The sequence below is a fragment of the Rana temporaria genome, chromosome 2 (genome assembly GCF_905171775.1).
Source record: "Rana temporaria chromosome 2, aRanTem1.1, whole genome shotgun sequence".
In the NCBI taxonomy this organism is placed as follows: Eukaryota; Metazoa; Chordata; class Amphibia; order Anura; family Ranidae; genus Rana; species Rana temporaria.
Genome location: NC_053490.1, coordinates 184,877,841 through 184,902,647, shown reverse-complemented (window position 1 = coordinate 184,902,647; position 24,807 = coordinate 184,877,841). Strand labels below are relative to the sequence as shown.

At 46.4% G+C, this 24,807-nt stretch overlaps 1 protein-coding gene across 4 annotated transcripts in view; it reads right to left on the bottom strand.

Moving 5' to 3' along the window:
• FARP1 (FERM, ARH/RhoGEF and pleckstrin domain protein 1) overlaps window positions 1–20,220 on the bottom strand; it is a 254,102-nt gene extending 233,882 nt beyond the window's left edge. For 2 of the 4 annotated variants that reach the window (XM_040336128.1, XM_040336129.1), the window contains exon 1: window positions 19,868–20,220. The gene's annotated coding sequence lies outside the window, so the exon portion shown is untranslated. The remainder of the gene's footprint in view (window positions 1–19,867) is intronic. The other 2 variants (XM_040336127.1, XM_040336130.1) reach the window with 1 other exon arrangement.
• Window positions 20,221–24,807: the final 4,587 nt, after the last annotated feature.

Sequence of the window (24,807 nt, the reverse complement as noted above, 5' to 3'; positions counted from 1 at the left end):
GCTCTGCAATCCGCCCCTCTGTAAACTGTAAAAAAAAACTCCTGAATCTGGAACTTCCTGTATCCCCTTCTCTGCGCTGACCGCGAAAATCAGGGCTGCTCAGCCCTGACCACCATGGTCAGAGTACGTCCCTGTATCATACGCTGCTGTCCCCTCCGCTCTCCCCCTTACCCCCTCCTTCCTGTCCGTCATCTCCCTTTCTGTGTCTGTCACCAGCCCAGCCCCGTCCACCCCACCGCTATTATTGTAATATAAAAACCTAAAATAGTCTCTGCCAGCAGTCCCTCTATTAGAGGCTGGCATAGCACACTATGTAAGAAGTTCTCAAAAACTAGTGTTCTAAATACTGAGTTTAAGCTGTCTTCAGGCTGGTCACGTGACTCGCGGCCGCTTTAATTCTACAATAGAGAGCTTCTGCAGAGGAGACGAGCGGCCATGTGATCTTCCAAGCTAACGTCAGAGGGAGATCACGGCTCCTCCCGCAGAAGACATCCATTGGAGCTGTAAAACAGCTGCGAGTGATGTGACCAGCATGAAGATAGCTCAAATTCGGCATTCAGAACGCTCGTTTTTGAAAAAGCAAAGTAGCAGAATACATTTCACATTGATGGAGTCCACCAGCTGATCTGCCTGGACCCCACTTAACAGGGGGATGACAGGTCTGTGTCCACTCTCCTGATGCAGAGCGGACACTGACACACCCCGCTGTTCTCTATGGCAGTGGTCATAAACCCTGTCCTCAGGGCCCACTAACAGGCCAGGTTTGCAAGATAACTGAAATACATCACAGGTGATATAATTTGCTGCTCAGTGATTGCAGTATTCTAGTCTGCATCTCCCCAAGGTTATACATACAACCTGGCCTGTTAGTGGGCCCTTTTATTTCTTGTTTTATAACAGAAATAGTAGAATATACTGTATTTTTTTTTTCCCCAATGGCAAAAAATGCCCTGGTCATTAAAGTGGAGGTCCAGTCTACTTACCAGAAATTGCTGTTACTAGGCAGATCGCCCTAATCTGCCTCTTCCTCGGTAAGGTTCTGTGTTCTCCTCCTCGCGAACCCTCCTGGGAAATGAGGCGCGCTGCCTTCTGGGACACACTGGACTGTGTTCCCATTCACAAATAGCCACGCGACTCACGCATACGCAGTAGGAAACAGACAGTGAAGCTGTAAGGCTCCACTGCCTGTTTCCCTTAGTTAGGATGGCGACGCCGGGACCAGCCACAATCAACCTCGGGCGGCCGACATCGTGGGCAACCTGGACAGGTAAGTGTGCTTTTTAAAAGTCAGCAGCTACAGTGTTTATAGCTGCTGACTTTTATTATTTTTTTTAAAGCTGGACCTCCGCTTTAAAGTGCAAGCCCAGGCTAAAACTAAAATCCGTGCATCTACTGTCATCCATTTTATTATTTATTTATTAAAATGCTTATAAAACTACGCAGTCTTACACACGTGCCTCGATGCGCTGGCGGGATAGAAACAGTACAGAAAAGAAGCAGAAACTGCATCGATCAGACAAGTAACAATAAAACAGTGACGATCAGCGAACAATAAAAGATATGTAAAACATGTGAAGTTAAACATATAAAATATTTAGAACTATCAAAATGTCCCCCCGAAAGCCTGGATATATATAGCCATGTTTTTAAAAATCTCCTAAACTTCAGGAGATCATTCTCAAGTCTTATGTGAAGGGGCAAGGAGTTCCAAAACTGAGCTCCTTGAACTTCCAGGGTCCTCCCACCGCATTTATTTTTAGCATCCATGAGCCAACACTAACTCATCTAGCCCTATAAAGAAGAAATCAGTATACATACAGTACCTTTTTTGAAGCCGATCCCATTTCCAGCAGCGGAAGCTCTGCAGAGGACATGGCAGATAACGGCTGTGAAATATATGGGAAGCGACGTCACATCAGCCATAGAGTTACTATGGGGCTTTCGTTGTCGGCTGTGTCCTCTGCACCTGTCTCCACAACGAAGCCACAGATCAGCATGGGATCAGGTCAGAGCAGCTTCAGAAAAGGCATGTATACCGATTTCTTCTTTACGGTGCTAGATAGGTTAGTGTTAGATTGTGGATGCATATTGATGCAGGACATTTGGTGTTAGCATGGACTTCCACTTTAAGGGGGCAAAACCTTCAAGTGGTCAGTGAGGGGCTCTAATAGTATACAACAGATATTTTTTTCCCCGCATAGGGACACTTAAAGGGTCACTAAAGGAAGAAAATGTTTTAGCTAAACAGCTTCCTTTACCTTACTGCAGTCCTGGTTTCATGTCCTCATTGTTCGTTTTTGCTCTAATCCTTCTCTGTTCTGAACACTTCCTGGTTGTCTGTTTCCTGATGAAAAAAGTCATGGGAGCTTTCTCTCTGTGGTCACTAATCATTTTTAAAAGGAATCAGTTAACTATTATGTCTCTATACCCTGTAAACGGTCATTTCAGCAAAAAAAAAAATTCCTTTACAACTCCTTTAATTCAGCTAAAGTAACACAAGTACAAACACTGCCTAAAGACAGACAATCTAATAAAGAGAAAAAAGCAAAAGTGGTCTGAAATTCTGTTGTGTGAAAGTTTACCCTGAGAAGCAGATTTGAACTTTCCAATGGAAAATAAAAGGGCTGGGCAGATTTAGTATGCATGGGTAGGAAAACAGGTAGCGTCACTGATCAGACCATTTCATTGCTGTCAGCGAGTGCAATGCTAGAAGAAAAGACAGTTTACCATGACAACACTTTAGTAAAGCATTAAATCCAAAAGCACAAAACATCAAAGCGGGATAGGAAATATTAAATTATTTGGCAGAAGCTGGTCAGACTAAATTACACTGGTTATATCCTTGCAGGATTGAGGAAAAACAAAAGCATGGTCGAGACATCAGTCCAACCAATAGCAAGTTCATATGTGTTACAATCATATATAAGGCGGCTGTCAGCATTGACTTGCAATGCAATGTTCATTCACCAACAAAAAACAAAAGTCAAAGTTAGGGGAATTCCTATTTTAGACAGTTGTCACCACCGAAAGGTTTCTCCTCACCTTTTGGTCTCACCGCAACGCCAAAATGTACCATTTCCCCTTTCTAGCTTGATGACAATGAGTATCAAGACAAATATATAGCCGTGGCCAAAAGTTTTGAGAATGACACAAATATTAATTTTCACAGAGTCTGCTGCTTCAGTGTTTTTAGTCCTTTTTTTCAGATGTTACCATGGTACTGAAGTATAATTACAAGAATTTCATAAGTGTCAAAGGCTTTTATTGACAATTGCAGTAAGATTATGCAGAGTAAATATTTGGAGTATTGATCCTTCTTTTTCAAGACCTCTGCGAATCTCCCTGGCATGTTAGGCAAGCCAGGGTAATAAGGACAGACATATGTACAAAACATTCAGAACCTACATAAATGCTCTTTGGGGGGCATTTGAGTAAGGTAAAACCTTGGTTTGAGAGCGTTTTGCAAGACAAGCAAAATTTGTTAATACATTTTGCCTTGATATACAAGCAATGTCTTGATATACAAGTAGCGTCATGTCACAACCGAGTATAAAAAAGAAGAGAGGAGCCTCTAAGTGGAGCAATATGGTTACATTTATTGAAAGTACAACATTTAGCAACTTATTGCTACACTTAGAGGTGCCTCTCTTCTCTTTTATACCCTGTAAAAAATGTTTTGATATACAAGCACTTTGGATTACAAGCATGTTTCTGGAACGAATTATGCTCGCAAACCAAGGTTTTACTGTATAAGTAACTTGATCCACTGGTTAAAGAAATCGGTTCAGAAAAGATGATGGGGACGGGAGGGGAAGAAAGTGAAAATCAGAGAAATACTGAGGCAGGTCAACAGGGGACAGAAACAGAATGCTTTGCATTTTCTGATCAGTCGAACTGTAGAGTCAGGGCAGTGATGCTTTGCATTCATTGAGAATATGCATTGAGAAACATTCTCTGAATGGTGCATGTGCAGGGCACGGGACCTGGAAGCTAGTGGAGCAGTGTCTACAGTAATTTCCAGCTTCTAGGGATGCAATGTTACCATGGTCTATGCATAGTTGCACAAGTCTAGACCAAAGTAACTATGGAAAAAATGCCACATCTGGATTTCTTCTTTAACCACTTAAAGTGGAGGTTCACCCAAAAACTCAATTTTTAACAGTAGATTGGGCCTAATTACGGGAAGCAGGATCGGGTGTTTTAAATAAAATCAATGCAGTACTTACCTTTTTTGAGATAGATGTTCTCCCGCCGCTTCCGGGTATGGGCTGCGGGACTGGGCGTTCCTATTTGATTGACAGCCTTCCGACCGTCGCATACAGCGCATCACCAGTTTCCGAAAGTAGCCGAACGTCGGTGCGCAGGCGCCGTATAGCGCCACACCGACATTCGGCAACTCGTGACGCGATGTATGCGACCGTCGGAAGGCTATCAAATAGGAACGTCCAGTCCTGAAGACCATCTATCTCAAAAAAGGTAAGTATTGCATTGATTTTAATCAAAACACCCGATTCTGCTTCGCGTAATTAGGCCCAATCTACTGTTAAATTTTTTTTTCGGGTGAACTCCTGCTTTAAGGACTGCCTCCTGCATATATACGTCGGTAGAATGGCACGGATGGGCACAAGCACGTACCTGTACGTCCTTTTTAAGTGCCCAGCCTTTGGTTATGCGCGAGCGGCCCCCAGAGCTGAAGAATGGGGAGAGCGGTGTGTAAACACACCTTCCTCGTTCTTCACTGTGGCGCTGTCATTGATCGTCTGTTCCCCGATATAGGGAAAGGCGATCAATGACGTCACACGTCCAGCCCCGCCCCCTACAGTTAGAAACACATATGAGGTCACACTTAACCCCTTCTGCCCCCCCCCCCCAGTGGTTAACTCCCAAACTGCAATTGTCATTTTCACAGTAAACAATGCATTTTTATAGCATTTTTTGCTGTGAAAAGGACAATGGTCCCAAAAATGTGTCAAAATTGTCCGATGTATCCGCCATAATGTCGCAGTCACGAAAAAAATCACCGATTGCAAATGCAATAAAACTATCCCCTATTTTGTAAACGCTATAAATTTTGCGCAAACCAATCGATAAACGCTTATTGCGATTTTTTTACAAAAAATATGTACAAGAATACGTATCGGCCTAAACGGAGAAAAAAAAATTTTTATATATTTTTTGGGGGTATTTATTATAGCAAAAAAGTAAAAAATAGTTTTTTTTTCAAAATTGTCGCTCTATTGTGGGAAAAAAAGGACGCCAATTTTGTTTGGGAGCCACATCGCACGACCACGCAAATGTCAGTAAAATCGACGCAGTGCCGAATCGCAAAAACTGGCCAGGTCCTTCACCTGCGTAATGGTCCGGGTCTTAAGTGGTTAAGAAATATGGCTTGTGAATCGTTGAGGATACTGAATAGTTTCTAATTAACCAACATCATATTCATATGTTCCTTAACTTCTTGAAAATGAATTGTAGGTTTCTTGAAGGCTCCATGCACACTGAAGCTGATTCTTAGGTCCCTTTCACACGGACGGATAGAATGGTGCTTTTAGCTGCGGATTTTCTCGTTTTCTACTGCAGCTAAAAGCACACAATGCTTTCCTAGGGCCCCATTCACACACAACGTTTAGCTGCGATTTCGTTGCATGCGGTTTGGTGCGAATAGAAAAAATAGAATTGAATGCGTCCAGGTGCGATTTAGCGCAGCTATATGCACTTAACCGCAGGTAATCGCAGTCTTTTGTGTCAACTGTGGATAGCAGCGTGAGGGAAAAAAAAAAGAACAGGAAGCACATCATAATAAAAAAAATAAAAAAAAGGGTTGCTATGGAAATGACTACCGCAGCTAAACGCGGCCGCATGTAACCGCACGTAGTCGCAATGTACAAATGCAGCTAATCGCAGTTCCCAGAGTCTTGAATTTCACTGAAAAAGTACATGCTTTTAATTGCGGCAAAACTGCCGTCCGTCTGAAAGGGGCCTAAGCCAAAAACCAATCCCTGGAGAGGAGTCCGAAATCATAATGCACTACATAAAAAATAAATGTAAACTATGGACACAGACATATTCAGTTAGAGCTTTGTGTAGCTTTGGGAATGGGGCAGTATGACTTGTAAAAATGTGAATAATGATGCAACACATAGATTAATCGTGTTTTGGCATTATTTTTCATAAAGATAATCACTCAACTAACAAGGTTCACTCCATACAAAAGATTAAGAGGCAATAATTGATTTCTATATTATGTAGACAAATGCACAATCAAATATAATTACTGTTCAAACTGAGCTCCCTATTAACCAAACTTCAAAGAGCTTAGAAAAAATATTGACAGCCTAACTATATACGGTATTTAAAAAGCACAACACGGGAATACTGGCACACTGATCTGCTACAGGGTGTTGTCTTCATAACATATTGGCTTTGGTAAGCATAGTTTACATTAGGGACCAGAGGGAGGTGGCCATTTGGCCATTAAGTTTGAATACTGAATCCAAGTTAAACATGATAGTGCCAAAGATAGGGTTGAGTAGACTGCTTCCCTTGTTTATTTACTGAAGTAAAACTAAAGGCTTTTTTTTTTTTTTTTGCTTTGCCATTTGTGTCCCACTGCAGAGATTTACCTTAATTTCCTGTCCCAGAGTCAAAACAGGAAGCGAGAAGAAATCCCTGCAAAGTGAGGGAAGCCCTGGTTGTTACAAGGGTCACCAGAACTTGTGACCCTATTGGAAGATATCATCTCTATTACTGTTTTTGAGACAACCCAAAAAGTGGGATTTCATTTTTCTTTCAAGCTCTGTGATAAAAGTTAACATGACAAATAGAGGGGGTACATCTCCCTAACAAGAGGCACAGACAGCAATAAAAAAGTGACTCCCCCACAATCTGCAACCCTTAATACCATACAAAAGCCTTGTACACACTGGTAGTTTATTTTTCGTTGAACCAGGGTTTGACAAATTTGTTTGGGATCTAGGAGCCAGCTAAAAAAGTTAGGAGCCAGAAAACGCACCCCGTCCCGACGAGCTTGCGCGCAGAAGCGAACACCTACTTGAGCAGCGCCCGCATATGTAAACGGTGTTCAAACCACACATGTGAGGTATCGCCGCGATCGGTAGAGCGAGATCAATAATTCGAGCCCTAGATCTCCTCTGTAACTCAAAACATGCAACCTGTAGATTTTTTTTAAACGTCGCCTATGAAGAAGATTTTAAAGGGTAAAAGTTCGTCGGCATTCCACGAGCGGACGCAATTTTGAAGCGTGACATGTTGGGTATGAATTTACTCGGCGTAACATTATCTTTCATAATATTAAAAAAAATGTGGATAACTTTACTGTTGTCTTATTTTTTATGTAAAAAAAGTGTATTTTTTTCTCAAAAAAGTGCGCTTGTAAGACCGCTTCGCAAATACGGCGTGACAAAGTATTGCAACAATCACCATTTTATTCTCTAGGGTGTTAGGATAAAAAAATATATATAATGTTTGAGGGTTCTAATTAGAGGGAAGAAGATGGCAGTGAAAAATTACATTAGAATTGCTGTTTAACTTGTAATACCAACGGCCACCACCAGATGGCGCCAGCTCACACAAGGAAGAGCTGGGGACTTCACAAAAAAAAAAAAAAAAATGTGTTTTTTTTTATGCCCACCCTCCAAGCCAAGCCAAGCCAAGTCGCCAGGAGGCTATTTCTAGTCGCCATGGCGACCGGGATTTGTCAAGCCCTGCGTTAAACGTAGCACAACTGAAAGAAACAAAACTGACAGCTCAGGAGAATCCGCTGTACTAACAATCTGACGTTCAGCAATCTCCCCCAGTCAGTGCTATCGTCGCCCCCCCCCCCAGTCAGTGCCATCGTCGCCCCCCCCCCCAGTCAGTGCCATCGTCGCCCCCCCCCCAGTCAGTGCCATCGTCGCCCCCCCCCCAGTCAGTGCCATCGTCTCCCCCCCCCCAGTCAGTGCCATCGTCTCCCCCCCCCAGTCAGTGCCATCGTCGCCCCCCCCCCAGTCAGTGCCATCGTCGCCCCCCCCCCAGTCAGTGCCATCGTCGCCCCCCCCCAGTCAGTGCTATCGTCGCCCCCCCCCAGTCAGTGCTATCGTCGCCCCCCCCCCCAGTCAGTGCTATCGTCGCCCCCCCCCCAGTCAGTGCTATCGTCGCCCCCCCCCCCAGTCAGTGCTATCGTCGCCCCCCCCCCCCAGTCAGTGCTATCGTCGCCCCCCCACCAGTCAGTGCTATCGTCGCCCCCCCCCCAGTCAGTGCTATCGTCGCCCCCCCCCCCGTCAGTGCCATCGTCGCCCCCCCCCCCAGTCAGTGCCATCGTCGCCCCCCCCCCCCAGTCAGTGCCATCGTCGCCCCCCCCAGTCAGTGCCATCGTCGCCCCCCCCCCAGTCAGTGCCATCGTCGCCCCCCCCCCAGTCAGTGCTATCCTCGCCCCCCCCCCAGTCAGTGCCATCGTCGCCCCCCCCCCAGTCAGTGCTATCGTCGCCCCCCCCCCAGTCAGTGCTATCGTCGCCCCCCCCCCAGTCAGTGCTATCGTCGCCCCCCCCCAGTCAGTGCTATCGTCGCCCCCCCCCCAGTCAGTGCTATCGTCGCCCCCCCCCCCCAGTCAGTGCTATCGTCGCCCCCCCCCCCAGTCAGTGCTATCGTCGCCCCCCCACCAGTCAGTGCTATCGTCGCCCCCCCCCCAGTCAGTGCTATCGTCGCCCCCCCCCAGTCAGTGCCATCGTCGCCCCCCCCCAGTCAGTGCCATCGTCGCCCCCCCCCCCCAGTCAGTGCCATCGTCGCCCCCCCCAGTCAGTGCCATCGTCGCCCCCCCCCCAGTCAGTGCCATCGTCGCCCCCCCCCAGTCAGTGCCATCGTCGCCCCCCCCCCAGTCAGTGCTATCGTCGCCCCCCCCCCCAGTCAGTGCTATCGTCGCCCCCCCCCCCAGTCAGTGCTATCGTCGCCCCCCCCCCAGTCAGTGCTATCGTCGCCCCCCCCCAGTCAGTGCTATCGTCGCCCCCCCCCCCAGTCAGTGCTATCGTCGCCGCCCCCCCCAGTCAGTGCTATCGTCGCCCCCCCCCCCCAGTCAGTGGTATCGTCGCCCCCCCCCCAGTCAGTGCTATCGTCGCCGCCCCCCCCAGTCAGTGCTATCGTCGCCCCCCCCCAGTCAGTGCTATCGTCGCCCCCCCCCAGTCAGTGCTATCGTCGCCCCCCCCAGTCAGTGCTATCGTCGCCCCCCCCCCAGTCAGTGCCATCGTCGCCCCCCCCCAGTCAGTGCCATCGTCCCCCCCCCCCCCAGTCAGTGCCATCGTCGCCCCCCCCCCAGTCAGTGCCATCGTCGCCCCCCCCCCCAGTCAGTGCTATCGTCGCCCCCCCCAGTCAGTGCTATCGTCCCCCCCCCCCCAGTCAGTGCTATCGTCGCCCCCCCCCCCCCAGTCAGTGCTATCAGACATTGAAGGCAGCCGAACTCCAGGCCGAATGTCAGCCAGTTTCTATTGAACATTCAGCCTGTTTGTACTAGGTTTTATTTCTGTCAATGGGGAACGATCAGTAGTGTCGTAAGATCAAAGCACACATCTCTCTTCTGTAAATTACCCTAAAGTAGTGCCTACTATGAAGGCAAACAGCAGATGTCAGATCAAGTGGCCAGTGGAGGGATGTAAAGAATAATTGGGGGAGGGGGTCTAGACCTATTTGGGAAGAGGGAAAGGGTTAAGGAAACTTTGAGAAAAAAGGAAATCTGGTTGGCCACACATCCAGTAAAATCACCTTTGTTTCATCCAAGTTCATAAAAACATTTCCAAAAACACACATCTTTGCATGTGGCATTCGTGGATCCCCCTGCTGCTCACACCGGTGCAGATTTGACAGGTCAAATAGCATGACAAGTCGCACCCTGTTGGCAATGGAACCGTTCAAATTGGTGCGTCACTGACTTTGCTGTGCTGCACTGATTTGAAAAAGTAGTTCCTGCACTACATTTGTCGACTTCAGGTGTAACTTGCATAGACATCTGTGCATGAAGTTGCAGTTGTCAGCCAAGTTGCACCTGGAGTCCCACTGACATGCAGCTTTGAAATGAGAAGTGAGATTTCAAAGCCACATTCAGTGTGAACCTAGACTTAGAGGGGATTCTACTATTAATGACAGAAATCATGACATTACTTCCTTCATTAATTGTAACACTAGGTATTTGATATATGTAATTATGTGCAACCTTTGCAAAATTCAGTGTGATGGCCATACTACCTACAGATTGAGGGATCACCTGGCCTCCCATACAACCCACCCTTCCTCGCCAACCCTCAAAATCCACTCACGAAATGCGAGCAGGCGAGTGGATTTTTTGAGGGCTGACAAATACATTCAAGTGAATTTTAGCATTGTGTTCTGCAGACTGTAAGCAGAAAATTTCCACGTGGCCTGCAAATTCCACAATTGGAGGTGGTATAAACAGATGACACACGGATCTCTAAAGGAGAACATGTTTGGCTATAACTAGGTAAGCTGGCTGCCAAGCTTAACTTTGTGAAGTGGTCACACTGGTTGCTTATCTACTGAGTCATTGACCTGAAACAAGCACATTAGTAAAATCCAAAAAAATCTTCAAGGATAAGACATTTTCCTTTAGAAAACCTTCAGGAAAATATCAGATTTCAGATCAGACTAAACACCCCTCCCCCTCCAGACCCCTGCAGCCAAGCCATGCTTCTGCTATGTAAAAAAAAAAAAAAAAAAAAAAAAAAAACGAAGGCTGCATTCAATTTTTTTCTTAATTTTTACGGGTCTTTTTGCATGCATCTCAGGCTTAAGTATATATAATTATATTTATTTGTTTTAGCCAATGGAAAGTTACCAGAGAAAAAAAAAAAAAACTTGATACACGTTTTCCCAGGTGCTTCAAGCTACGCTATGCTCAGTTTAGGCTGCCCCACTGCAAATTTACCACAGGGAGTTGTATGTTGTTCATTGCTACCACTCACAGGATACAAGGCATGTTAGCGCTAAAAAAATGCAAATCACCACTCCTGTCACTCTAGTGTGAAAGCCCGAGTGCTTTCACACTGAAGCTGTGTGCTGGCAGGACGCTAAAAAAAAACCTGCAAGTAGCATCTTTTGATCGAAATCAATGGGCAGCACCGCCGAAGCGGTGCTTTGCGGGCGTTTTTTGCCTGCTAGCGGGGGGGTTAAACGCCGATGTCCCCGCGCCTCAGTGTGAAAGTGTCCTTAATATTCACAAGGATTTCGTGAAAGAAAGCAGGGAGAGGACAACAGCTTTGTGATTTTCGGTGTAATAAAAAGGAGCCTGTCAGAACTTATAATACGGAAATAACAAATTAGGGAATCACTAATTAAAAAACATTAGAAACTGGCCCCTGGAGCTTGCACATTCAAAGACTAGCAAAATAAGGCAGCTTCCAAGTCTAATGCCTCATACACACGACCAGTTTTTCCATCGGGAAAGCTGCCATGAAAGCTTTTGGCCGGGAAAACTGTCTGTGTGTATGCTCCATGGCAGTTCTCTTTTTTCTTGCCGCGATTCCCGGCGGTCTTTTTCTCTGCAGTTTCCCTATGGGAAACACTGAGGTGGAGCTTACACACGGCTGGGTTTCCCGGCCAAAGCTCTCATGGCAGTTTTCCTGCCAAGAAAACCGGCCGTGTGTAGAGGGAAAAAGCTGCCGAATCGGTTCTCGGCTTTCCCCCTGGGTTTCCCGACGGTAAAGAGGCAGCCGGGAAACCCGTACGTGTGTACGGGGCATAAGCCAAAGTCTAATTTACAACCCAATGTTTGTACCACAGCCACACAAGAAACCAGGAATCACAAGTATAAGAATTTCACTTTTCAAATATCTCAGCATTTACACCAAAAATACACATAAAATTTTGATGTGTGAAATGTCAGCTTATTTTTCGTGGTTAATGCGATTGCAACATTTGATCCTAAGAGGGAAAATATATATATATATACATACACATACATATATATATATATATATATATATATATATATATATATGAGGAAATAGAATATGAGGGAGATGAGAGCTCTGCACTATCTACAAAATGTAGAGAGCTTCCTGCGCTCAACACGGAGGCTGGGTTCACAGTAATGCGATTGCAGATCTCGCATGCGATTCACACCGCATTCTAGTGCACACATGCGATGTCTGTGCGATGCAAACTCAGCCAGTTTGCATGGCTGAATTCGCATCACTTTCGCACCAAAATGGTGCAGGAACCTTTTTAGGTCTACACTGGAATCAGATGACATGGGTGTTCCTTCCCATGCAATCCGATTCCACAGTTCACACAGCTTTCTGTGAACCGATTTGAGGGGTGTCATTGACTATATAGACACCTGCAGCGGTTCGCAGAGTGCAGTGTAAACTGCCTGCGATTCAGATTCGAGGCAGGAACCCGCACAGGAGTCGCTTTGGTCCCTGCATCGCACCAGTGTGAACCTAGCATGACTGTGTGTTAATAAATTGGCTACTACAGAGAGAGTTGATACAGTTGCATAGACAAAACTTTGTTGTTGACCAGTTTACCAGACTGAATCTCTTCACAGATGTACAATAGATAACCTAAGATAAACAATGTCTCTGCAACATTGTATCAATTCTGCATAGCAGTTCTCTGCTATACAAAAGTTAAACAGTGAGCTCTATAAACTTTGCACATTGTACAGAGCTTCCCCTCATTATTTTTCTTCCTCTGGTCAACTTTTTTTAGCCTCAAGTGTTAGGCTATATCAGGGGTCAACCTTTTTCCACTTAAGGGCCAGATTCAATGTATGTGAATGCATGGAGGGCCACATTCACCTGCAAAAAAAAAAAAAGAAGATGGTAGATAATAGCAGCCTTGACCCCTTATTACACAGCCCCCCTCCTGCATATCGCACAGACGCAACAGGTGTAATCCCAAGAAAGCCATTCGTCGGAAGGGGTTAAAATGTCTGTGGGTCAGGTGCACATGAATTCACGTCTACGACGGGCGGAACATTTAGCAGTTGCGGTGGGTCGGGTGAAGCCCACAGATTGACCTTGGGTTATACAATGTTGTTTAACTCTTCTTGACGAGTGTTAGGGAATGTTGCATTTACTCTGCGAAAAGCACCAACGTTTTTCATGACGAGAAAAATGCAATTGTTTTAATTGGTCATTAAAAACTATCGTGTGTAGGCTCCAGAGCATTTTTCTTGACGAGAAAAATGGGCATTAAAAATTTAGAACCTGCTCTATTTTTTCTCGTCGTTTTTCACGTCGTGAAAAACGGTCATGTGTAGGCTTTAACGACTGGGAAAAAATGTGCATGCTCAGAAGCAAGTTATGAGAAGGGAAATTTGCATAATCAGGCCAAAGGGTGGCGCCATTGGAATGGAACGTCCCCTTTATAGTGCCGTTGTATGTCACCGCGCTTTGCTCGAGCATTTTTTATCACGATCGTGTGTATGCAAGGCAGGTTTGAGAGGAATCGCGTACAGAAAAACATAGTTTTTTCCATGACATTAAAAACGGTCGTGTGTACGCGGCATTACAGTTGATGCACTTTTCAGCTCATTTTGTGGTGCGTTTTTGAACGCATTTTGCATTTTTTTTTTAGCCAATAGGAATGTGCAGCTTTGATGTGACTTTACACTCTCTGGCACTCAAACAGCATCAAAATCATATCAAAGAAGGTCAGGGACCTTAATGTTTTCAAAGTAGCATGTTAGGTTTAAGCGCTAGGGTTAAATGTTAGGGTTAGCAGGTAGAGTTAGATGTTGGGGTTAGAGGGAATTGTTAGGGTTAGCTTTCTAAGAATTACGGCTAACCCTAACACTAACATTTAACCCTAACCCAAGTCCTTAACCCCAAGATACGATTTGGACAAAAAGGTTCCTGCATTAATTTGATGCTACTTGAATGCCAGCGAGTGCAAAAGTCACACTCCATGAACAGAACTGTCATACTTTCCTATTGGCCAAAAAAAAGCAAAATGCCCAACAGACTGATGTGTTTTTTGATGTGGGACCAATGAAATCTATTACATGCGAAACGCAATCTGCTGCAGGAAAAAAAGTCCCTGACCCTTTCCAAAAAAAAAAAAAAACGCACCGACTCAAAACACAGATTTGAACTAGATCCATAGGAAACCATGTTGAATAAACTGTAGTTCGTTTTTGCTAAACACACTAAATAAACGCATTGGTGTGAACCAAGGGTAACGGTATGTAATTAAGAGCAAAAGTTCATGCTCATATGTATAACTCACATATCATATACTTAATTGCTACACAAGTCATTTTATAATTTGATGCAATGAGCCGAGCCCTCTGATTCCTACTGTATTAAAGTGTATTGAATTTGTACTGTCTACCCTCAAGTTGTAAAGCACTAAGTAAACTGTCGGCACTATATAAATCCTGTGTAATAATATTATTATTTTCATGGCTTTACATGATTTTTCCAAAGCTCAACCTTCATTTCCCTGCAATTGTAACAACAAATTCGGGGGGTTGTCTTTGCACAAGTTTTGAACACAACACCCCCAGAAAACTCATTAACCCAGTGAGTTCCTGTGTTACTGCTTCTCCCAGAATTCTGCATAGTGCTACTGGTGGCGTGCAAATAGGCATTGTTGGCCCTCTTTTCCGCTTACAGTAGCTGCTGCATTCTCGCCCTAGGCTTATACTCAAGTCAATACGTTTTCCCATTTTTTGGGGGTAAAATTGGGTACCTCGGCTTATACTTGAGTATATTACGGTAACTGGCTTTGGAGAGGATTTGTTTATCAAGACAAGTGGGGGTTTACTTTAATAGAGGAGGAGGAAGCCAGCCTGTGCTGAAGCCAACAGCAGCTTTCAGGAGGCCACAAAACATGCAAATCCATGGTCATCGGCTAACATGGACTCCAAAAAAGTAGCAGCTGAAAAATCCTCGACTCCTAGGCATTGTGGGGTAGTGTTTAAGACAGTGTAATAAAATATTTGGTGTCCTCAGAAAACATGTCACATGTGCTAGCTACAGAGCAGTCACTGAGAAATATTCCACTATAGACAATTAGACATCATTACCCTGTAAACTAAAAATACAACCAGTATATACAGATAGTAAAGTAGTAATATTCAATATAATAAATGCCGAATTGTGTTTATTAAATCACACATGTCCAGTAGCTGGGTCAATTCATTCCAGGACTCTACCACCCTTCTTAGATGGTGTGCAATTCTGAGAAAGCAAACTAAAAAGATGGAACATGCTCACACTTTCTACAACAAAAACAAGGAAGTAGCTTTAGGAGGATAATATTACCCATTACATGTGATAACACAAGTAACCCCACACCTCTCACCCCACCTACTAAGACGCTCAACTAAACAACAAAGTCATTGATTGCACTGCTGCTTCTAACGCACATGGTACAATGCGCCAACATGTGTTTAACTTCCCCAATTATAAAAATAGTGCCCGTTTTCATACCAGTGCTGCAGTGCAATGCATTTTGAAAAATACAAAGGCCCGGATTCACATACATCGGCGCATATTTATGCCGGCGTTGCGTATCTAATATACGCTACGCCAGCGCAGCGCACAGGGGCAAGCACAGTATTCACAAAGCACTCGCCCCCAAATCTACGCTGGGCTTCCTCGGCGTAAGCCAGCGTAGGTGGAAGTGGGCGTGAGCCATGCTAATGAGGCATGACCCCATGTAAATGGACTGAGCGTCATAAAGATACGAATAACGTACGGCGCATGCGCCGTCCCGTGGCCGCATCCCAGTGCGCATGCTCAAAATAACAACTGCCTAAGATACGTCGAATCACTACCTACGACGTGAACGTAACCTACACCTAGTCATATTCACATACAACGTAAATGACAAAAGATACGACGGCTTGTGTTCCCTGGTCCATACCTTTGCATGAGTTGCGCCTCCTATATGGGAAATAACTTTACGCCTGGACGTACGACTTACGCAAACTGCGTATATTATGCGCCGGGCGCAACTACGTTCCTGAATCGGTGTATCTACCTCATTTGCATATGTGCATAGAAAATCAATGTGCCCAGCGTAAATATGTGCCTACGATACGCCAGCGTAGGAAAGTTGTGTCGGTCGTAGGAAGCCTATTTTCAGGCGCACAGATACAACGGTGCATAGTTACACTTACGTGGCGTATCTCGAGATACGTCGGCGTAAGTGCTTTGTGAATCCAGGCCAATATGTCTGCTTTTTCTGTGCTTCAGTGTGTTTGAAGGTCCATTGTAGAAAACGGTAGCACATAAAACATACGTTTTGATTAGCTGGCAACAGATACCAAGAAGCCATGGTCAGCGGTTAACCCTTACCCGCTCCAAATGTAAAGTGCTTCAACACATATGACAACACAAAAAGAAAATGGCACATTGATGAATGTCAACAAACCTGCCTAATGTGACCCCTGTCTCAACAGGGGTACCATTAGACCCTCCCCGGTCTTTAGGTCATTCAAACAAACATGTCGCTGTGTTCGGGAGACACACAATCAATACTGGGGATCAAGGGGATAGGGACTTATAACAAGCTGTCAATTGATTGTGTTTCCTTTGGGGAGGAGCCCTCATCTCAGGTGTGCGGTCCTAGAAGGTGATAGGAGAAAATGCATTTTTCATGTGCTGCCACTGAAGTCTATTGTTAAAAAAAATGGTTTTTATACCCCAAAAAATGCACCACAGAAAACAATGACAATTCTCTTGTTTTGTATCATTGTGATCTAGGCAAGGCACGTTAAATCACACCATTTTTAAAAATGGCCATAATGGGCTCTGAAAGACAACATAGGTGCCTGTAAAAGCATCCACTTGGAAAGTTCCTTAAAATTTTAAAAATAAACGATTACCCAGTAAGACTACACAGTCAACAATACCCTTCCATTGTCATAGCAGTCTACCTTGATGACATCCAGTATATTTGTGACATTTGCTTTTGTCTTGTTCTAATCACTGTCTGATTGTGGTGTTAATGAGGCCATGTCAAGGCTGCTCAGACACATCCCATTTGCATTGGGTCTGACTGATAGACAATAATGAGCTTACAAAGCCTCGGTTTCATCTAATGATTTCTGTGACCTTTTCATGGAAAGGCAAGAATCAGGGGCTAGAGCGGAGGTAACTTGCCAAACTGCAAGTATTCACATCTTCAGCAGAGACTCTAGCAGTTCCTAAACCATAGCTACATGGATTTGTGCGTTGTACGATTCCATGCACATCAGAAAAATCTGCATCCACATAAATGAATGTACATTATGCAAAGATCTGCATAAAATTACCAGTGCTAGATAAATACCAGGAATGAGCAAATACATTGGAAATTCTCAGATTGATTTGTCTTCTCAGTCAGGTGTACCCAGCACGTGGCCTCTATCTTGCATTACTCCATTTAAATCGTCGGGATGGGGTGCGTTTTCTGGCTCCTAACTTTTAGCTGGCTCCTAGATTCCAAGCAAATTTGTCAAACCCTGGTGTACAGCCCCACTTTCAAGGGTTACCTACCTGCTTATGTTTAGGGGACTAGGTAAGGAAGCTTTATTTACCTTCCAGCCCAGTCCCCAGCAGCCTCCTCCCCCAGCAATCAGATACCTTTGATGCAGGTCTATAGCCCTGCACTGGACATGAGAATGCCAAGGGACAGTCCACTGCTGTAGCATAGTCTGCCAGGGCAGTAGAGGATCACACAAGCTAAAAATGTATTTACCATACCCTAGACCACAGGTGTCAAACTGGCGTCCCTCCAGCTGTTACAGAACTACAATTCCTATGAGGCATTGCAAGGTTGACAGTTACAAGCATGACTCTCACAGGCAGAGGCATGATGGGACTTGTAGTTCCACAACAGCTGGAAAGCTGCCAGTTTGACACCCCTGCCCTAGACTAAAAACATTTAACCCTTGCAGCATAGGCACAACCCACCGCATAGGAGAGTTGTCTTTTTCCTGAGCTTTAGCAGATAGGCTCACCTTTACAAAAACAATAATTAATGCACATTTTTTGGCAGGTAAAAAAATAAAACGCATTAATTATTTTTTGCTGTTGGGAGCCTGTAAAGCATTGCACCCACAATCAGCAGATCGTCCTGCAGACTCTCCGTCCAGACAGGCAGTCTCAATGAACTACTAGAGCCCTAAACAGCTCCACAGTAGTTCATTGAGAAGTACTACAAGTCAACAGCCACAAAGAATCTCGGGACTTGTAGTTTTCACATTCACAGAACACTGTGAATGATTGGCAGTGCCGGGGCGGGAGGAGGCCCGCCCACCCGGCCGTATTATTTTTAGATTGTGACAGGAGATCCCCTGCATTCTGTCAAAACAGGGGATTGGGGTGGAATCCAGGGATTGGTCGAATGCGGTGACTGATGCATCTATAACATGTTCACTTCTCCTTTAGGATTGGTTTACACCACAAAAACTCAATGCAAATTTGTTATAGATGCGTTTCTACCTGCACGTTTTAACGCGTTTTTCATGTGTTCCGGTGCATTTTTTTATGCATTTACAGATGCTTTTTTTCTTGTTTTTTCCACTGTACTGTGATACGATTTACTGCATTCCAGTGGAGGAAAAATTAAGCATGTTCTATTTTTTTTTCCCCTGGAACACCATGAAACTGAAGGAAAACATATAACCTCCTTTTCATGTGTTTTTGATGCAGAACAAAAAATGCACTGGACTGTATGAGGTGTGAAGAGGCCCGCAGTGCCTGTTCACACCACAAAAACCTCCTCCATAGCCGTTCTGGATGCATTTCTTTACGCGCATTTTTAACATGGGGCATTCCGGTGCCTTTTTTGATTTGTTTCCAGATGCTTTTTATTCACCGAGGTGTTTTTGAAAAAAATAAGTTGCATGTTCTACTTTTTCCTATCTGGAACTGAAACGCACTGCACTGGTGCAAACTTTTCCCATTAGAAAACACAACCTACTTTCCATGCATTTTGATGCAGATTTTTATTTATTTTTTAATAAAAAGATAAGCATTGTACTCACACACGTGGTGTGAACTGGCCCTAAAGCTGAACTCCAGGTAAAATCTTTATTGCATTGCTCTTGCCTGGACCAATGTTAAGTAGGCAGATCTTCCTACCTGATGTAGAGCGCTGGAAATAGTTGACACTACCACAGCACACCGACCAAGGGGGGGGTCGCCCACTCCGCACTTCCCACTCTTGTCAATGAACACAAGGCGTTCTCTGATTGAGGCAGGTGGAAAGGTGAGGGATGTGATGTCATGATCTCCACCTCGTCCAATGAAAAGAAATACACAGCATTCTATAAAATTGTGGTCGTGCCAAGGCAACAACCCCCTGGGGTGACTGCACAGTTGCTGGACACGGGGCCCCAAAGATTGCAGCGTTGGCTATGGTAGCCCCAACTACTACAATATTTGTCAGATCCCGCGGGTATGAGATATACATAGCTACACCGTGCCAAGCTGGACCACTGGAAGTATGCAGTACAGATCATCCTTATCTGCCTATACACAGTAATAAAGCTCTAATGTAGTAGGGAAGATCAGAGCTTGGACACATGTCATCAGAGGAGAGTATGGATGTCTGTTGTCAGTGATCCTGGCTGGTGTCCCCCATCATGTCTTTGTTCCCTTGTATGTAGTGTGGGAATGTTCTCCATAACACTCAGGGTGACAGACAATCCTCCTGTGTGTCCACAGACAGAACACCTTTCTTCTCCAGCCATGCCCTCCTCCTTCCTTCTCTCTCCTTCCCATTCAATCTGAGCTGCCACCTCCACACTCCCCCCTCCTCTGTCTACACCGCCCCCTTCTGGTCCCTGCTCTCCCTGCGTAGAGGGAAGGTGGCCGGAGTCCCCCTATGGCTGTTTGTATGATGTGAGGGAGCTTTGTATTACCTCTCACAGCCGGCTCCCCGTCCTAGTGTCTCCCGTTCTGGTCTCTGGCAGCTCCCCGACTCTCGGTACCGTCCGTCCTTCTACCCCCGGGGGTCTGCTGCCATTAATGTGCTGGGCCGGCGTGCAGGCAGCAGGATGAGGTCTGCCTCAGGCTCGCCATTGTCAGAACAGCTCTCCAAACACGATTTCCACAGCCTGCTCTCCCTGGAGGAGGGGTGGAGATGAGCAATGCTGCCTCCTTCTAACCAGCGGGAGCGGGAAGATAAACCGAACAACAGCAAGCCGCCACCGCCGCTCTATTCTCCCCTCCTTCGTGTTCTCTCACATCCACTCTGAGCCAACCGGCTCCCCCTCCCCGCATTCCCCCCTGGGAGGAGAGAGAGCGACGTGTGCTGGAGGGACAAGACGGGACACAGCGGCACCCAGTGTCCGTATTCCGAACACACACTCTGGATGAGGAGCAACACAGCAGGAAACAGCTCCCCCTAGTGTCCGTATTCCGAACACACACTCTGGATGAGGGGAAACAACTCCCCCTAGTGTCCGCACTTCTAGCACACACTCTGAATGAGGAGCAACACAGCAGGAAACAGCTCCCCCTAGTGTCCGTATTCCGAACACACACTCTGGATGAGGGGCAACAAAGCAGGAAACAACTCCCCCCAGTGTCCACACTTCTAACACACACTCTGGATGAGGGGAAACAACTCCCCCTAGTGTCCGCACTTCTAACACACACTCTGGATGAGGAGCAACACAGCAGGAAACAGCTCCCCCTAGTGTCCGTATTCCGAACACACACTCTGGATGAGGGGCAACAAAGCGGGAAACAACTCCCCCCAGTGTCCGCACTTCTAACACACACTCTGAATGAGGAGCAACAAAGCAGGAAACAGCTCCCCCCAGTGTCCGCACTCCTAACACACACTCTGAATGAGGAGCAACAAAGCAGGAAACAGCTCCCCCCAGTGTCCGCACTCCTAACACACACTCTGAATGAGGAGCAACAAAGCAGGAAACAGCTCCCCCTAGTGTCCGTATTCCGAACACACACTCTGGATGAGGGGGCAACAAAGCAGGAAACAACTCCCCCAGTGTCCTCACTTCTAACACACACACTGGATGAGGAGCAACAAAGCGGGAAACAACTCCCCCTAGTGTCCGCACTTCTAACACACACTCTGAATGAGGGGCAACACAGCAGGAAACAGCTCCCCCTAGTGTCCGCACTTCTAACACACACTCTGAATGAGGGGCAACAAAGCAGGAAACAACTCCCCCCAGTGTCCGTACTTCTAACACACACACTGGATGAGGGGCAACAAAGCAGAAAACAACTCCCCCTAGTGTCCGCACTTCTAACACACACGCTGGATGAGGAGCAACAAAGTGGGAAACAGCTCCCCCCAGTGTCCGTACTTCTAACACTCTGGATGAATAGCAACAAAGTGGGACACAGCTCCCCACTCCTAACACACACTCTGAATGAGGAGCAACAAAGCGGGAAACAGCTCCCCCCAGTGTCCACACTTCTAACACACATTTTGGCTGAATAGCAACAAAGCGGGAAACAGCTCCCCACTCCTAACACACACTCTGAATGAGGAGCTACAAAGCGGGAAACAGCTCCCTACTCCTAACACACACTCTGAATGAGGAGCTACAAAGCGGGAAACGGCTCCCCACTCCTAACACACACTCTGAATGAGGAGCTACAAAGCGGGAAACAGCTCCCTACTCCTAACACACACTCTGAATGAAGAGCAACAAAGCGGGAAACAGCTCCCCCCAGTGTCCGCACTGCTAACATACACTCTGGATGAGGAGCAACAAGGCGGGACACAGCTCCCCCAGTGGTGTCTGCACTCCTAACACACACTCTGGATGAGGAGCAACAGAGTGGCAAACAGCTCCCCCTAGTGTCCGCACTTCTAACACACACTCTGGATGAGGAGCAACAAAGCGGCAAACAGCTCCCCCAGTGTCCGCACTTCTAACACACACTCTGGGTAGAGGAAAGAGGGTTAAACCAGGCAGGACGCAGGACACAGCGCCACACACACGCAGATGTGGTGTCTTGCTGGATGCATTTCCCTACATGGCTGGCTGCCTATAGAAGTTTATAGAGGCTGCTAAATTAACATTGCAACTACTAAAGGGTGTTCCAGCCCTAACTCTCTCCCACAGTTCTGTTTGAGACAATAAATCTCCATGAATCCAGTGGAGTATCCAACCTTATGGCAGCCATGGCAAGTGCCATGGGCGCCTGGGGGGGGGGGGGCACAAAAAAAAATCCCACTTGTTCTCCTGCAGGCGCTGTCTCCCGCACTGTAGCTCCGGTGACGGCAGCGGCATGGAAATTCACATACAGTGCTGTTAACCCGGCTGGCTGGCAGGCAGTATAATGGCGCCCCCATGCTCGTCTATGAGTGGGATCGCCAAGACCGCCTAAAGCTCCGCCTACCCTCTCCTCTGCGCAGCGGCAGCTTCATCTTCTCCCCGTCCCAAGCGTGAGCAGGTCGTCACTCGTGTTGTGAGGTCAGTGAGGAGAAGAGGAAGAACTGACTAGTCTGAAGGGAGGTAAATGGAAGGGACGGTATTACCGGGGGCTGCCAGAACAGGGAAAAGAAGGTGCTAGCAAATAGAGAATGTAATGTGAATAAGAAGTGCAGCGCTGGGCCTGGGTGGGTGGACTGAATATGGTTCAAACTGTGGTGTGAAAAGCAATGAGTAAAAGGTTTACAAATAGTGTAATGAGTAATATCACAAACTAATCAATATAAGAATACTCATATCATAACGAATCAGTGATAGTGTCATAATCACTCCAACGTGGAAGAAACAATACATATAAAATAAAATATGATATAAACACAGTCCCTTCTATGCAGAGGTAACTGGCAAGTGATAAAGGGCCAGATTCACGTAGAATCGCGGCGGCGTAACCTATCGTAGATACGTTACACCGCCGCAAGTTTTCATCGCAAGTGCCTGATTCACAAAGCACTTGCGATGAAAACTACTCCGGCGCAAGGCGGGCCAATTCAAATGGGCGTGTGCCATTTAAATTAGGCGTTCTCCCACGCCAGACCTACTGCGCATGCTCCGTTTTGCAATTCCCGTCGTGCTGTGCGCGCCGTGACGTCATTTTTTCGAACGGCGACGCGCGTAGCGTACTTCCGTATTCCCGGACGTCGCGGGAACGACGGCCATACTTTAGACAGCAATACGATTGCTGACTAAAGTTAGGGCACCCAAAACGACGACTAAATTTGCGACGGGAAACTAAACTAGCGGCGACGTAGCGAACGCGAAAATCCGTTGTGGATCGCCGTAACTCCTATTTTGCATACCGGACGCTGGTTTACGACGCAAACTCCCCCCAGCGGCGGCCGAGGTACTGCATCCTAAGGTCCGACAGTGTAAAACAATTACACCTGTCGGATCTTATGGATATCTATGCGTAACTGATTCTATGAATCAGTCGCATAGATAGAAACAGAGATACGACGGTGTAACAGGAGATACGCCGTCGTATCCCCTTTGGTGAATCTGGCCCAAAGTCTGTAAGCACGAGTCCCATTCATGTGGAAGTGGCTATCGGGTGAAAAAAGTCCCAAATATTCTAGTAAGTCATTTCCAGAGTACAATGTGGTGTGAATACTAAGTAAGTGAATGGATAATCCTGGCATCACATGGATAACCACCGGAGGGAGGGCTGTGATTCCGCCACCAACAGACAGGGATCCATACTCTAATGCCCTGTACACACGATCGGTTCATCTGATGAAAATGGACCGTTTTCATCGGACGAACCGATCGTGTGTGGGCCCCATCAGTTTTTTTTGCCCTTGGGTGAAAAAAAATAGAACCTGTTTTAAATTTTTCGTATGGTTAAAAAACCGATAGAAAAAAAAGATCGTCTGTGTGGAACTCCATCGGTCAAAAATCCAGGCATGCTCAGAATCAAGTCGACGCATGCTCGGAAGCATTGAACTTAATTTTTCTCTGCACGTCGTTGTGTTTTACGTCACCGCGTTGGACACGATCGGATTTTTAACCGATGGTGTGTAGGCAAGACTGATGAAAGTCAGCTTCATCGGATATCTGATGAAAAAATCCATTGGTTCGTCTTCATCAGATGAACCGATCGTGTGTACAGGGCATTACCGTAAGGTGTGGACCCGCACACTGATAATTGGTGAGTCAAAACAGCATAGGCAAGAGTATCTGTGTCACGGTTTCCTCAAACGATCGTCCAGGGTGACATCCAATCGCTCCTCACCTTTTACTCATTGGTTATCACACCACAGTTTGAACCATATTCAGTCCACCCACCCAGGCCCAGCGCTGCACTTCTTATTCACATTATGTAGTCTGAGAGGAGACTTGGACAATTGTTGGACTCCCCAGCCAGGCAGCACTGCAGTATATTCTATATAGTCACACTTATGTTATCATCATCATGTTCATGTGTACAGTATGATGATATGTGCCACTGCCAAGCAGGCAACCAAATATAGTGCTTAAAGCGGAGTTCCACCTAAAAATGGAACTTCCGCTTAATCCACTCCTTCCCCCCTTACATGCCACATTTGGCATGTCATTTTTTAGGGGGGGTAGTGGGGGGGTCAGGAGGAGTGGGACTTCCTGTCCCACTTCCTCCTTCCGCCGAAGGGCTGGTAAGGCGATTAGCTTAATCGCCTTATTGCAGCCCCTCCCTGTAGGCGAGCGCCTGTCCAATCGGACGGCGCCGCGCATGCGCAGTGCCACTCGCGCATGCGCAGTGGGTGCCCAGCCGTGAAGCCGAAAGCTGTCACTGCCGGGTGCCCATACTAGGAATGAAGACGCCGGCCGGCGAGGGGGGGGGGGGGGGCGAGGAGCGGAGCCCCGGCCGGCGCGTCGCTGGAACCGTGGAGCAGGTAAGTGTCTGTTTATTA